We start from the raw sequence: 14,357 nt of genomic DNA, 5'->3' as shown, positions 1-14,357 counted from the left end.
TCTAGTGCGTGTTTTTTATAGACCACTCAATAATAATGGGGACATCGAGGAGCAAATCTGGAACAGTGCAACAATAACATGGTTGTCGTGATGGGAGATGTTAATTTCCCCAGTATTCATTGGTATCTCCCTGTAGCAAGGGGTTTAGATGGCATGGAGTTTGTAAGGTGTGTTCAGGAAGGTTTTCTGACACAATATATAGATAAGCCGTCAAGAGGAGAAGCTTTACTTGGTCTGGTATTGGGAAATGAACCTGATCAGCTGTCAATTCTCTCAGTGGGAGAGCATTTTGGAAATAGTGATCATAATTTTTTTCTCCTTTACCACAGCATTGAAGAGGGATAGGAACAAACAAGTTAGGAAAGCATTTAATTGGAGTAAGGGGAAATATGAAGCTATCAGGCTGGAACATGGAAGCATAAATTGGGAACAGATGTTTTCAGGGAAATGTATGGCAGAAGTGTGGCAAATGTTCAGGGGATATTTGCGTGATGTTCTGCATAAGTATATTCCAATGAGACTGGGAAAGGATGGTAGGGTACAGGAACCATGGTGTACAAGGGCTCTTGAAAATCTAGTCAAGAAGAAAAGAAAAAACTAGGTAATGTTAGAGATCTGGAAGATTATAAGGCTAGCAGGAATGAGCTTAAGAATGAAATTAGTGAGCCAGAAGGGGCCATGAAAAGGCCTTGGCAACCAGGATTAAGGAAAAACCCCAAGGCATTCTACAAGTATGTGAAGATCAAGAGGATAAGATGTGAAAGAATAGGACCAATCAAGTGTGACAGTGGAAAAGTGTGTACGGAACCGGAGGAGGTAGCAGAGGTACTTAATGAATACTTTGCTTCAGTATTCACTATGGAAAAGGACTTCGGCGATTGTTTGGATGAGATACAGTGGACCGAAAAGCTTGAGCATATAGACATTAAGAAAGAGGATGTGCTGGAGCTTTTGGAAGGCATCAAGTTGGATAAGTCACCGGGATCATATGAGATATACCCCAAGCTACTGTGGGAGGTGAGGGAAGAGATTGCTGAGCCTCTGGCAATGGTTTTTGCATCATCAATGGGGACGGGAGAAGTTCCAGAGGATTGGAGGATTGCAGATGTTGTTCCATTATTCAATAAAAGGCATAGAGATAGCCCAGTAAATTATAGACCAGCGAGTCTTACTTCAGTGGTTGGTAAGTTGATGGAGAAGATCCTGAGAGGCAGGATTTATGCACATTTGGAGAGGTATAATATGACTAGGAATAGTCAGCATGGCTTTGTCAAAGGCAGGTCATGCCTTATGAGCTGGACTGAATTTATTTGAGGATGTGACTAAACACATTGATGAAGGTAGAGCCATAGATGTATTGTATATGGATTTTAGCAAGGCATTTGATGAGGTACCCCATGCAAGACTTATTGAGAAAGTAAGGAGGCATGGGATTCAAGGGGACCTTGCTTTGTGGATCCAGAACTGGCTTGCCCACAGAAGGCAAAAATTGTGTCGACGGGTCATATTCTGCATGGAGGTTGGTGACCAGTGGTGTATCTCAGGGATCTGTTCTGGGACCCCTACCCTTTGTGATTTCTATAAGTAACCTGGATGAGGAAGTGGAGGTATGGGTTAGTAAATTTGATGATGAAAGGATGAGGGTGTTGTGGATAGTGTCAGAGGTTACAACGGGACATTGATAGGATGCAAATCTGAGCTGAGAAGTGGCAGATGGTGTTCAACCCAGATAAGTTTGAGGTGGTTCATTTTGGTAGGTCAAATATGACGGCAGAATATATTATTAGTGGTAAGACTCCTGGCAGTATAGAGGATCAGAGGGACCTTGGGGTTGACCCTGTGGTTAAGAAGGCATACGGTGCATTGGCCTTCATCAACCATGGGTTTGAGTATAAGAGCCGAGAGGTAATGCTACAACTGTATAGGTCCCTTGTCAGACCCCATTTGGAACACTGTACTCAGTTCTGGTCATCTCACTACAGGAAGGATTTGGAAACTATAGAAAGGGTGCAGGGGAGATTCACAAGGATGTTGCCTGGATTGGGGAGCATGCCTTATGAGAATAGGCTGAGTGAACTTGGCCTTTTTTTTTTCGGAGTGATGGAGGATGAGAGGTGACTGATAGATGTGTATAAGATGATGAGAGGCATTGATCGTGTGGATAGTCAGAGGCTTTTTCTCTGGGCTGAAATGGTCAACATGAGAGGGCACAGTTTAAGGTGCTTGGAAGTAGGTACAGAGGAGGTGTCAGGGGTAGGTTTTTTATGCAGAGTGGTGAGTGTGTGGCATGGAATGCCGGTGACGGTGGTGGAGGCAGATATAGAAGGGTCTTTTAAGAGACTCTGGGATAGGTACCTGGAGCTGAGAAAAATAGAGGGCTATGGGTAACCCCAGGAAATCTCTAAAGTAAGTACATGTTCGGCACAGCATTTTGGGCTGAAGGGCCTGTATTGTGCTATAGGTTTTCTACGTTCTGTGTAAATGTTTTGACTCTTACATAAACACACATGCATGCACACACACTCCAGCCACACAAAATTAATGTTAATCAGCATTGTCTGGTTTTAATTAACTGGTGTCCACAGCTCCAGGAAGCTATTGTTCAGGGCTGCATTTTAAATTTAATCTGGTCAATTACTCAACCTCTCACTTGTCTACTGAAAGGCAGCAAGCATCCAGATGACCCTGTGACTCTTAATGAAGAACAAATGGAAGGTTGGCAAAGTTTAAAGATGATATTAAGTAATACATTTGCATCCTGGATCTCTGATATGGATGGACCATTGACCCTTTATGTCCATGAGAAGCATGGCCATGTGACAGCAGTTTAAATTCAAGATCACGGAAACCAACAGCATCCTGTAGGTTATTACTCTGTCAGATTGGACAATGTAGCATTAGGATGGGGTTCATGTCTGCAGGCAGTGCAAGCAACCTACCTGGCAGTCATGAACATTGCTAACATTGTGTTGGATCAGACTTTATAAAGTTCAATGTCTGCTTTCAGTGCATTCTTTACTGACTATGAACAGGGTCTCTCAAGTGACAGCTGCTCGGTGGTGGTGGTTGAGATGGTCCAATGTTTTTGAGCCACCTAATAAAATCATTCAATGAGCCAGTCCAGCGAATCCAGCTGTATTGTTGTCAGTGGACATGGAAGATTATGATGATCATGACTGTACATGTCAAGAAGATGCAGATTACCATAAAGAAGTGCCTTTATTGAACCCAGAGCTGATTCTGTACACTGCTCATTCCTCAACCAGTGAGGGAGGAATGTGAATGGTTGTTGTGACAGAAAATGAAGTAATCACCTCAGCTAACATGGTTCCTAGTACCTCTGCACAACGGAGAGAACTGAAAGCTTTGATTGAAGCCTGTAAGCCAGCAGAAGGAAAATTAGCTAACATCTCCATGGATTGTCAATATGATTTCAGAGTTGTTCACGACTTTGGATATTTATGGAGACACTCTTTCAGCCATGGGAACTCCAATCAGGAATGACCATCCAGCATGAGAACTTATGGACCTCATATGACTGCCATCAGATGTTGCGGTAATGAAATGTAAGGGTCACTCTATAATGACCACAATGGAAATCCGTGGAAATACCTTTGCAAACAAAACTGGAAAAAGAGCAGCAAGAGAAGGAATAAGGGAAATAGAACAAAACCAGATACCTGTAAATGAAACCATGGAAACCAAGTTAAACTCTGCATCACAAACAAACATACAAGATATTTGAGAACTGCAAGATCAGTGCTCAAATGAAGGGAAGTGTTACTGGGTGGAAAATGGTGAGTTGATAAATAACGATGGAGTAAGGAGCTATGGCACTAGTGATAGACTAGTGGCCCCAAATGAACTGCTTCCTCATCTGGCATGGTAGATATACTCCTTGGGGCACATTGGAGTGCAAAAGATGGTCAACAGATTCTCCCAGTGGTGGTGGATGCAAAGTTCAGGATGCAAGCTTGACAAACAGTTGAAAGGTGTATGACGTGTCAGAAAACAAACCCCGGATCAACAGAAAAGATACCACGACTCGGGGTTCCTGCCCCACTCGGTTCATTTTTCCATCTACAAGTGGACTACATTACTTAACCAAAGTGCCAAGGATGTTCAGATGTGTTAGATGAGTGGACAAATTTCAGGATGGGTGGAAGCCATCCCAGCAAGAAAAGCCACTGCCACACACAGAGACAAAACTCTGATTCAGGACTATATTTCGAGATGTAGATTGCCATGTCACATTGACTCTGACCAAGCAACATATTCCACTGGAAATGTTTGTCAAGAGTTACATGGACCGATGATCATTGAATGGTCTTTTCATTGCTCACATCATCCAGAGTCATCAGGACAAACTGAGAGAATGAAAGGCATCATCAAACGATGGCTGACTTCATATCACAAAGAAGGCCTACCATGGCCTGTAGCTCTTCCTTTGGTACTATGCAGCATCAGAGCAAGCCCAAACAAGAAAACAAGACATAATCTAGGGTGACCTGTGTCACTACCAGGAGCTCTCGATCTCAGAGAGACTAATATATACATTACAGCAGATAGTTTAATTTATTATTTTATAAAACTAACCCAACTTGTTTTGTCTGTTTCTCACCAGGTTTCCGCTGCTTGAACTGGCCCATCATTTCATCAAGGGTAACAACAGAGATGGTTGCCATGCATAAAATGGTTCTTCAAACATGTGTGGCATTAGATCTTCTCTTAGCAGTTCGGAGAGGAACATTTGCAGTTAAGGGTAAGGAGCGTTACACCTGTATACTGGACACTGTTACTCAATATTAAAATTCATCATATTCATTATCATAATCTACATTTTTGTTTGTTTAAAAGCAATTATTACGAGAATAGCCCAAACTAGTATAAGTATTCCTAATATATCCAACCATGATTTAATACTATAAATGCTTTTAAGAGCACGTAAATTATTTGATTTTATAGAATTGAAGTAGGTTTTAATTACTCTGTAATGTAGATACTTTTACATTTTCTGCCTCCGAATTTTCAGATGATTCTAACAGTGAATCTTATAGAATTGGAATCAAAATACGTAAGGCTTATTATCACCAGCATGTGACATGGGGGGGGGACTACTGGAAATTTGTTTTTTAATACTTTTTATAAAATACTAGTTGAATTAATGCAAAACTAAAATCATAGTTTTTACTGACATTTGCATTTTTAACAATTTTGTATCCTTAACAAATTTATGTATTTTTCACAGTATCTGATGGTTTGTCTCCACTTACTGAAAGAAAGTGGTATAGCAGTTACATACACCTTTTTGTTGTTTAATTAGCTAAGTGTTAACACATGACACATGTGTTATAATTATAATGGTGTAGTCTTTTGATAGTTTTTTTAATCTAAGGAATTTCTTTAGCTTGAGTATAAAGGTGATAGATTTCTCAAATATGCCATCTTTTCATTGATTCTCTTTAACCTCAGCTTTGATTCTCAGCTCCTCACTTAGGTTTCAAATGCTCTGTATCTTCGTCTAAACTTTAAAATAAATGACTGTGAAAATCAAGTGTCTCGCTCACTCCTGAACTTCTGAGCTCAAGGATCAAAAATAATGAGATTCAACAGGAGAAATGGCTTCTCTACTATCAATTGAGTGTACTGCAGAGTCAGTAAGATTTAAAATAGAACTGATTTATTTCTGACAGATCCACAGTATTTAACTCCAGTCCAATTAGTGGCTAATGTCATCAGAACAAACCCCTCCCATGCCCAGTGACCAGGGTTCAGTTCCAGGTGCGATGGACAGCAGAATCTGACACCAACAGTCACTCTTCAACTTGCAACTGGATTCACCAAACATAATGGTTAAAAGTTCGACACAGAGTTATTTAAACTGTCTCCTCTGTGTGAACTTGGGTGATTCGTTAGCAGGTGGGATGACTGAATAAATCTTTTTGCTCACACAGGGCAGGTGTGAAGTCGCGAATGTACTTTCAGTTGCGATGACTAACGAAATCTCTTCTCACAGACCGAGCAGGTGAATGGCCTCTCCCCAGTGTGAACTTGCTGATGTACCTTCAATTGAGATGACTGAGTGAATTCCTTCCCACACGCAGAACAGGTGAATGGCTTCCCTCCTGTGTGTACTTGCTGGTGTGCCAATAGGTGAGATGACTGAGAGAATCCCTTCCCACAGTCTGAACAGGTGAACGGCCTCTCCAAAGTGTGTACTCGCTGATGTAGCTTCAGTTGAGATGACCGAGGAAATCCCTTCCCACAGTCCAAGCAGGTGAACGGCCTCTCCCCAGTGTGAACTCGCTGGTGTGTCTGTAGATGGAATGAGTGACTGAATCCTTTCCCACAGTCTGGGCAGGTGAACGGCCAGTCCCCAGTGTGAACTTGCTGGTGTGCCTCTAGGTGGGATGACAGAGTGAATGCCTTACCACAATCTGAGCAGGTAAATGGCCTCTCTCCTGTGTGAATGCACTGATGTACTTTCAGTTGAGATGAGACAGTGAACTCCTTCCCACAATCTGAGCAAGTGTACAGCATCTCCTCAGTGTGAACTTGCTGATGTGACAAAAGGTCAGATGACCGAGTGAATCCCTTCCCACAGTCTGAGCAGGTGAATGGACGCTTCCTGGTGTGAACAGACTGATGTGTCTGTAGGCTGTAAGACTGACTGAATCCCTTCCCACACACGGAACAGGTGAAAGGCCTCTCTCCTGTATGAACTCGTCTGTGCCTCTGTAGGTCAGATGAGTAACTGAATCCCTTCCCACAGTCTGAGCAGGTGCATTGCCTCTCCCCAGTGTGAACTGACTGGTGTGCCTGTAGGTTGGATGACTGAGTGAATCCCTTCCCACACACTGAACAGATGAACGGCCTCTATCCTGTGTGAACTCGCTTATGTACCTTCAGTTGAGATGACCAAGTGAATCCTTTCCCACAGTCTGAACAGGTGAACAGCCTCTCCCCAGTGTGAACTCGCTGATGTTCCTTCAGTTGAGATGACTGAGTGAATCCCTTCCCACAATCAGAACAGGTGAACAGCCTCTCCCCAGTGTGAACTGACTGGTGTGCCAATAGGTCAGACGACCGAATGAATCCCTTCCCACAGTCTGAACAGGTGAACGGTCTCTCCCCAGTGTGAACACGACGGTGTGTTTGCAGGTGAGAAGATTGAATGAATCCCTTCCCACAGTCTGAGCAGGTGAATGGTCTCTCGCCAGTGTGAACTCGCTGATGTATGATCAGCTCAGATAACTGAGTGAATCCCTTCCCACAGTCTGGGCAGGTGAATGGCCTCTCCCCAGTGTGAACTCACTGATGTACCTTCAGTTGATGTAACCGAGTAAATCCCTTCCCACAGTCTGAGCAGATGAATGACATCTCCCCACTGTGAACTGATGGGATGAGTGAGTTAATCACTTTGGATGGTCTGAGCAGGTGAACAGACTCTCTCCCTTGTGTGAATTCGCTCCCACACGTGCAACAAATGAACGGTCCCTCTCCTTTATGCACTCACTGGTGTGTCGATGGGACAGGTGAATGAGTGAATCTCTTTCCAGACATGGAGCAGGTGAATGGTTTGTCACTGCTGTGAATTCTCAGAAATATCACAGCTTGGATGACAGAATGAGTCTCTTCTCTCAGTCAGAACAGGTGAACCCTCTCACTATGGTGTGAACTTGCTGATGTATCTTTAGGTTCGATTACTGAGTAGATCCCCTCTCACACACAGAGGTGAATGGCTGCTCCCCAAGGTGAACTCACTGGTATGTCTGAGAGCCGGCTGGGTGAGTGAATGGCTTCCTACACTGAGAGCCGGTGAATGACATCTCCCTGCTGTCAATTCTCTGGCAATATCTCAAGGCAGGTGTCAGACGCAGTGAATCCCTCGCACAACCAATGCTCTCTGTTGAACAAATGCTGGTGTGCTCTCAGCACCCGGTTCTAGTGGATTTCACTGAGTTACAACAGAAAATTTCATTTCAGACACAAAGCACGTTTCCAGCTGGGATGAGATACTTCTTCATCTCCAATGATCAACAACAGCTATATTGATGCTACAAAGGAAATATCTGTGCATTGGCAGAAAAATTGACTTGTTGTGTTTGAGGTTCCCATTCACAAATTCTTTGCTGTTTCTAGCCTGTAAAAAGATTTACAAAAGACATCAATGGGTGAAGGTAGCATTTCAGATGAAATAACACTGGACAACAAAGATTTTGCTTCCTGAATACCTTTAGGTGTATCTTATGAATTTTGGGCTACTGATCATGAAAATCACCATGAAATTTCCCCAGCACGCACCATTTTTTGAAACACTTATGTTTATTATTTCAATTCATAATTCAAGTCAATTAAAATGTTGCCTACAATGTAAGCTGGAAAGTCTCCTATCTTGTCCAGACATGCTTGGGCATGCTTAGGCAGCGTGGCTGCTACATGGCAGGACAGGTTTTAGTAATAAATATTGGGTTCAGGACTGTAAGGAATTTGCTATCACCAGGCACAAACATTTCAATGAAGGATTTTGATATTTGAGACAGATGCTTCTCAGAATAGCTGATGCCAAGATTAAGGAAAGCATTTTTGTTGGTCCACAAATCAAACAGGTCATCAATGACAGGCAATTTGAAGAATTTCTAGTGGGACCAGAAAAAAAATCACATGGAATGCATTCAAGGAAGTTGTTGAAATTTTTCTCAGCATCTACAGAGCATGAAACTGCATGCAGCTGGTTGAAAGAATGCTTCAAGCATATAAAACCATGAAATGCAACATGCCACTAAAGATTCATTTTCTGCATTCCCATTTAGACTTCTTCCCTGCAAGTCTTAGCACTGTTAGTGATGAGCATGGTGAAAGGTTTCACCAGGACATGGAGAAAAGATACCAGGGTAACTGGAATCCATCAATGCTGGCAAATTATTGTTGTTCACTTAAGCGAGAAGCCTCAGACACAGAGTACAAATGAAAATCATTAACAAAATATTTTTAACTTAGTTGAACTATTTCAAAGCCTCAACACCATTATGCAATTAAACACATTATATTCAATAGAAGTTAATTTGTTGTTTCTCCAAATTCTTACGTAATACAAGTAGTCTGAAATTACAGTATATTTATGTTCATCTTCAAGCAGTCTATCATAAACAAAAAAAATTCTGAGGAAGCAACACTTTTGAAAAAAATTGTTGTCCAGTGTAATTTTAGTGTCTATGGTGATCAATGACATCACACTGCTACAGCGAGGATCAGGGCAAGCTGGAGGAACAATTCCTCATCTTCTGTCTGCCCGGATCAGGTATCCCGAATGACCATCAAATTCTCTGACTGTTATTCAGTTTGCATCCAATGAGCCATTTCTGCCTGTCTTCAACCTGTGACTTGGCTCAGTTTCTCTCTCTCTCTCTCCCTTAGTGTTAAAGTCAAATCTGAATAAAACTTGGGAGATCAGCTTCTTATCATCACCACAGTTGATTGCACACTCTCCCGCAGGAGTTTGAGACCCAGTTGTCGAAGGGAAGGCACGTAAGTACTGCCACCCTCCGACAAGTGGACTAACTCAGTCAGGTTACAGCTGTATATTTATACATAGTAAGTCCCATACATTACTGTTGCAAGATGTTATTAGAACTGGTACGCCCACCAAGTCTGTTGGCGCAAAACTTAATTACTTAGATAAGAGAGTCTGCTAAATCAAGGTCTAATTACAGATGGATGTACTGTCTAGTCCTTATCAGTTATTCCCTTTGCAAGGCTCTGACTTAATTACACACAGATGTTCATTCCTGTCCTTATTGGTGAGTCCTCCTCCCCTCCTACTCAAACAAAGGTACAATGTATTTATTATTTATCAAATTCCCAATGTCTCTCTGCAAATTAAAAGAGAACCAATATAAGCCGGGTTTTTTTCTAACTGCTGAAGACAGAGATTATTTCAGTTCAAAAATTCTTGTTCAGTCCCAATTATTCTTTTAGCCAGAGGTTACATACGTCTAAAATTATTTTTTTTATATCTTCAATTCCTCATTAGTATTATTTCAGGTTCTTGTCATTTCCCACAGCGTTACAAAGACCACAGGATACTACATGGCTGATCCGGGAGATTTTCTAATTACTCTGACCCCTCCCCCCAGCAGATTGACAGTGGTGAATTCATCGATGGCAATGCCAATGAAGGGGAGGGCAGTAGTCTTTCTCACTGGAATGTGGCATCTGCAGGTCACTTGTTACACAGAACTAAGGCGTTTGATATCTTCACGCTCCTGGGAAACGCTGTCTCATTCTGCCCTGCAGAGCTGATGTACGGTTAGAATGACAATAAAGTTTTTTGAATCTTGAACCTTGAATCTTGAATGTAGCCTGAGGGTATGGTACAAAGCATGTTCTCATGGAGAGGAAGGTCCAGAACAAGGGGAGACAGAACAAAGGTAATTTTCTCAAGAACTGGATTTGATGAAGGAATTTTGATTAGTTTTCATGCACCACGAACTGACAATTTCATTGACCAAAGGTAGTCTCTTCATCCGTGATTAATTCGTAACTATACTTTTGTTCCGATTTCCTAATCCGTGCATTTGGATAGCTGGAACATGGCAGTGTTTGGCAGAATCATTTGCTCCCATTCCCTCCGGCTGCGCTTCCAAGATGCCCAACAGAGTAGCGGGGAAAGCACAGACCGTGTCACCTATGGCTACCTCTATACCCAGAAACCACCACGACCTAGAGACCGATCTATCCATCATCATCCCAGCGATGCGCATGTTCCGAATTAATGGCGGCAGCACCTTGGCTCACCGGCAGAAAACCGAGATTCCTGGGCTCGGATCATGGGTCTGAGAGGTAGAAAGGGCTGAGACTGTTCCGGGTTGCGGCATCAGGTTCTGATAGGAGCTTAAAGCAATTGTTCCTCTGTTGAAGTGCGGTTGCTGGTGTGATTAAACCACTTCCGGGAATCCCAGGCTTACCTGCTGTTGATCCTCCAACGACAATTGTCCAATGGGCGCATGCGCAATTTTAGGGAGCTAGCTGCAACTTTTACGCATGCGCATCGATCACTTTGACACCTACGGCGAATTCTGATACCTGGAGGTTTCTCGGTAAGCAGGGTGCTAGTAAGTCTCTGGCGCTTACATACTGTTAATATTTTATACCTTCACAGTATGGTCCGGCCCAAAAATCCCCTCATAACAAGTGTCTATACCAAATTTTGAACCACGGATCTATTTAGAATGTATAAATAGCCTATCTGGCATTAATCATATAACTATATAAGAATTACAGCACGGAAACAGGCCATCTCGGCCCTTCTAGTCCGTGCCGAACTCTTACTCTTACCTAGTCCCACCGACCTGCACTCAGCCCATAACCCTCCATTCCTTTCCTGTCCATATATCTATCCAATTTAACTTCAAACGACAACATCTCAACCACTTCTGCTGGAAGCTCGTTCCACACAGCCACCACTCTCTGAGTAAAGAAGTTCCCCCTCATGTTACCCCTAAACTTTTGCCGTTTAACTCTCAACTCATGTCCTCTTGTTTGAATCTCCCCCATTCTCAATGGAAAAAGCTTATCCACGTCAACTCTATCAATCTCCCTCATAATTTTAAACACCTCTATCAAGTCCCCCCTCAACCTTCTATGCTCCAAAGAATAAAGACCTCACTTGTTCAACCTTTCTCTATAACTTAGGAGATGAAACCCAGGCAACATTTTAGTAAACCTCCTCTGTACTCTCTCAATTTTATTGACATCTTTCCTATAATTCAGTGACCAGAACTGTACACAATACTCCAAATTTGGCCTTACCAATGCCTTATACAATTTCAGCATTACATCCCAACTCCTATACTCAATGGTCTGATTAATAAAGGCCAGCATACCAAAAGCTTTCTTCACCATCCTATCCACATGGGATTCCACCTTCAGGGAACTATGCACCATTATTTCTAGATCCCTCTGTTCTACTGCATTCTTCAATGCCCTACTATTTACCATGTATGTCCTATTTTGATTAGTCCTACCAAAATGTAGCACCTCATATTTTTCAGCATTGAACTCCATCTGCCATCTTTCAACCCACTCTTCTAACTGGCCTAAATCTCTCTGCAAGCTTTGAAAACCTACTTCATTATCCACAACGCCACCTATCTTAGTATCATCTGCATACTTACTAATCCAATTTACCACCCCATCATTTTAAGAGAGAGTGCCCGAGTGACGTCAGCCGCCGGCTTTCTTGGCTCCTGTTTGATTCTTACTGAGAGAGAGAGGGGAGTGGAACTATTTGACTCTGCAGCTTGTTTTGATTTAAGCAAGGACACTTGCTCTCACATAGTCAGTCACAGTCGGAGTTGGACAACGGAAGGAAGCCTTAATGTTTCAGAGAACTAAACTCCATTTCAATAGATACAGGTCAAATTTGACCTGGAACAGCCTTAATGTACCTGTACAAAAGTATAACATTTTAAAATATTTTCATTTCTGCACATTTTGGGCCACTTTAGGAAAAGTCATCAAATTTCAGCTTTAAAAAAAAAGGCATTTAGGGTGTTTTTACTGCTGTCAACTGTCAAAACGGGTCAAATTTGACCCCAACAGCACGAGGTCCACGCTACATGCCTTGAACACCATGTTTTTTATGTAGAAACCTCAGCAGCTACGTTAACGCAGCAAACAATATCAGTGGGTATTCCATATGTCAAATGTCAAAGTCCAACCCGATTGCAAGTCCAGATATAAAACACAAGAGATTCTGCAGATGCTGGGAATACAGATCAACACACACAAAGTGCTGGAGGAACTCAGCAGGTCAGGCAGCATCTAAGCAGAGGAATAAACAGTCTAGGCATGGTGAATTTTCTCGGACTGAAGAAGCAACAGGCATCTGCTACGTCGAGAAAAAGACTGACCATCTAACTTATTTGTACACCTGATGATTTTATATACTTTGACATGTTCACCCCTCGGCCTCCTATGTTCCAGGGAAAACAATCACAGCTTACCCAGCCTTCCTTTACCACTCAAGCTCTCCAACCCCGGTAACATCATTGAGAATCTTTCCTGCACCCTTTCCAGCTCAGACACCAGAACTGTGCACCAAGTGTGCTCGTACCGCTGACTTGTACAGTTGCAACCTTACATCCCAACACTAGTACTCGGTGTCTGACTGATGAAGACAAGTGTTACATACACCTTCTTCACCATCCTGTCTGTCTGTATCACTGCTTTCAGGCAACTATGGTCTTGAACACTTCCTCTGTCTGTTCTGGAACACTCCCCAGGGTCCTAACGTTTACTGTCTGAGTCGTGCTCTGGTTTAACTGAGCAAAATGCAACAGCTCACACTGTCCAAACCAAATTCCATTTGCCATTCCTTGGCCCACTTCCCATCACAAATTCTGATAACCATCTTCATTGTGCACTACATCACTAATTTTGGTGTCAGCTGCAAGCTTAATGATCAATACTAACCAATAGTTAATATAGATGACAAACAACAGTGGGCACAGCACCGAACCCTGTGGCACAACACTGGTCACGGGGCTCAGGGATGAGAAATGATCCTCCACCATCAATGTCTATCTCCTTCCACTCAGCCAAATTTGCATCCAATTGGCTGACTCACCCTGAATGTCAGGTGAATTAAGCTTCCAGACCAGCCTACCATGTAAGACCTTTGCAGAGGCATTGCTGAAGTTGATGTAGACAATATCAATCCGCCTGTTAAAAGAGCTCAAATTTATGAGTCACACTTTGCCACTCACAAAGCTACGCTGACTGTGTCTTTGTCTTTTCATTCCTGGGATCATTCTTGTGAACCTCCTCTGGATTCTCTCAAATGCCATCATATCTTTTCTTAGATGAAGTCCAAAACTGTTCACAATAACCCAAGTGTGGTCTGACCAATACCTTGTAAACCTTAGCATTACATCCTTGCTTTTGTATTCTAGTCCTCTCGAAATGAATGGTAACATTACATCTGGCTTCAATACCAACGGCTCAAATTGCAAGTTAACCTTTAGGGAATCCTGCATAAGGGCTTCCAAGTCCCTTTGCACCTCTGATTTTTGAATTTTCTCCCCATTTAGAAAATAATTCATGCTTTTTTTGACCATGCACTTGTAACCCGGGTTAATTAAACCCAAAGAGGTGATGTTAGAAAGCTCCATCTGGGGAGGGCTGAAAACAAGGTTTACCAAATTTAAATAAAAATCTTTAAAAAATAGGTATGCAAGAATGAGGCTTGGCTGAAGCAGATGTGGACAAGCGACGGAAATGCAGAACACTACAGAAACTAATAAAAAATATAAACAGTCAAATATGGAGTTAGTAGTTATTCTCTCTACCCTGTT

At 42.4% G+C, this 14,357-nt stretch overlaps 1 pseudogene; it reads right to left on the bottom strand.

The window, feature by feature from the left end:
- Positions 1–5,565: 5,565 nt before the first annotated feature.
- On the bottom strand, positions 5,566–10,763 carry LOC134351170 (zinc finger protein 229-like; annotated as a pseudogene).
- Between the last annotated feature and the right edge of the window lie 3,594 nt (positions 10,764–14,357).

The sequence above is a fragment of the Mobula hypostoma genome, chromosome 8 (genome assembly GCF_963921235.1).
Source record: "Mobula hypostoma chromosome 8, sMobHyp1.1, whole genome shotgun sequence".
In the NCBI taxonomy this organism is placed as follows: domain Eukaryota; kingdom Metazoa; phylum Chordata; class Chondrichthyes; order Myliobatiformes; family Myliobatidae; genus Mobula; species Mobula hypostoma.
This window is presented reverse-complemented; position numbering and strand designations above follow the sequence as displayed.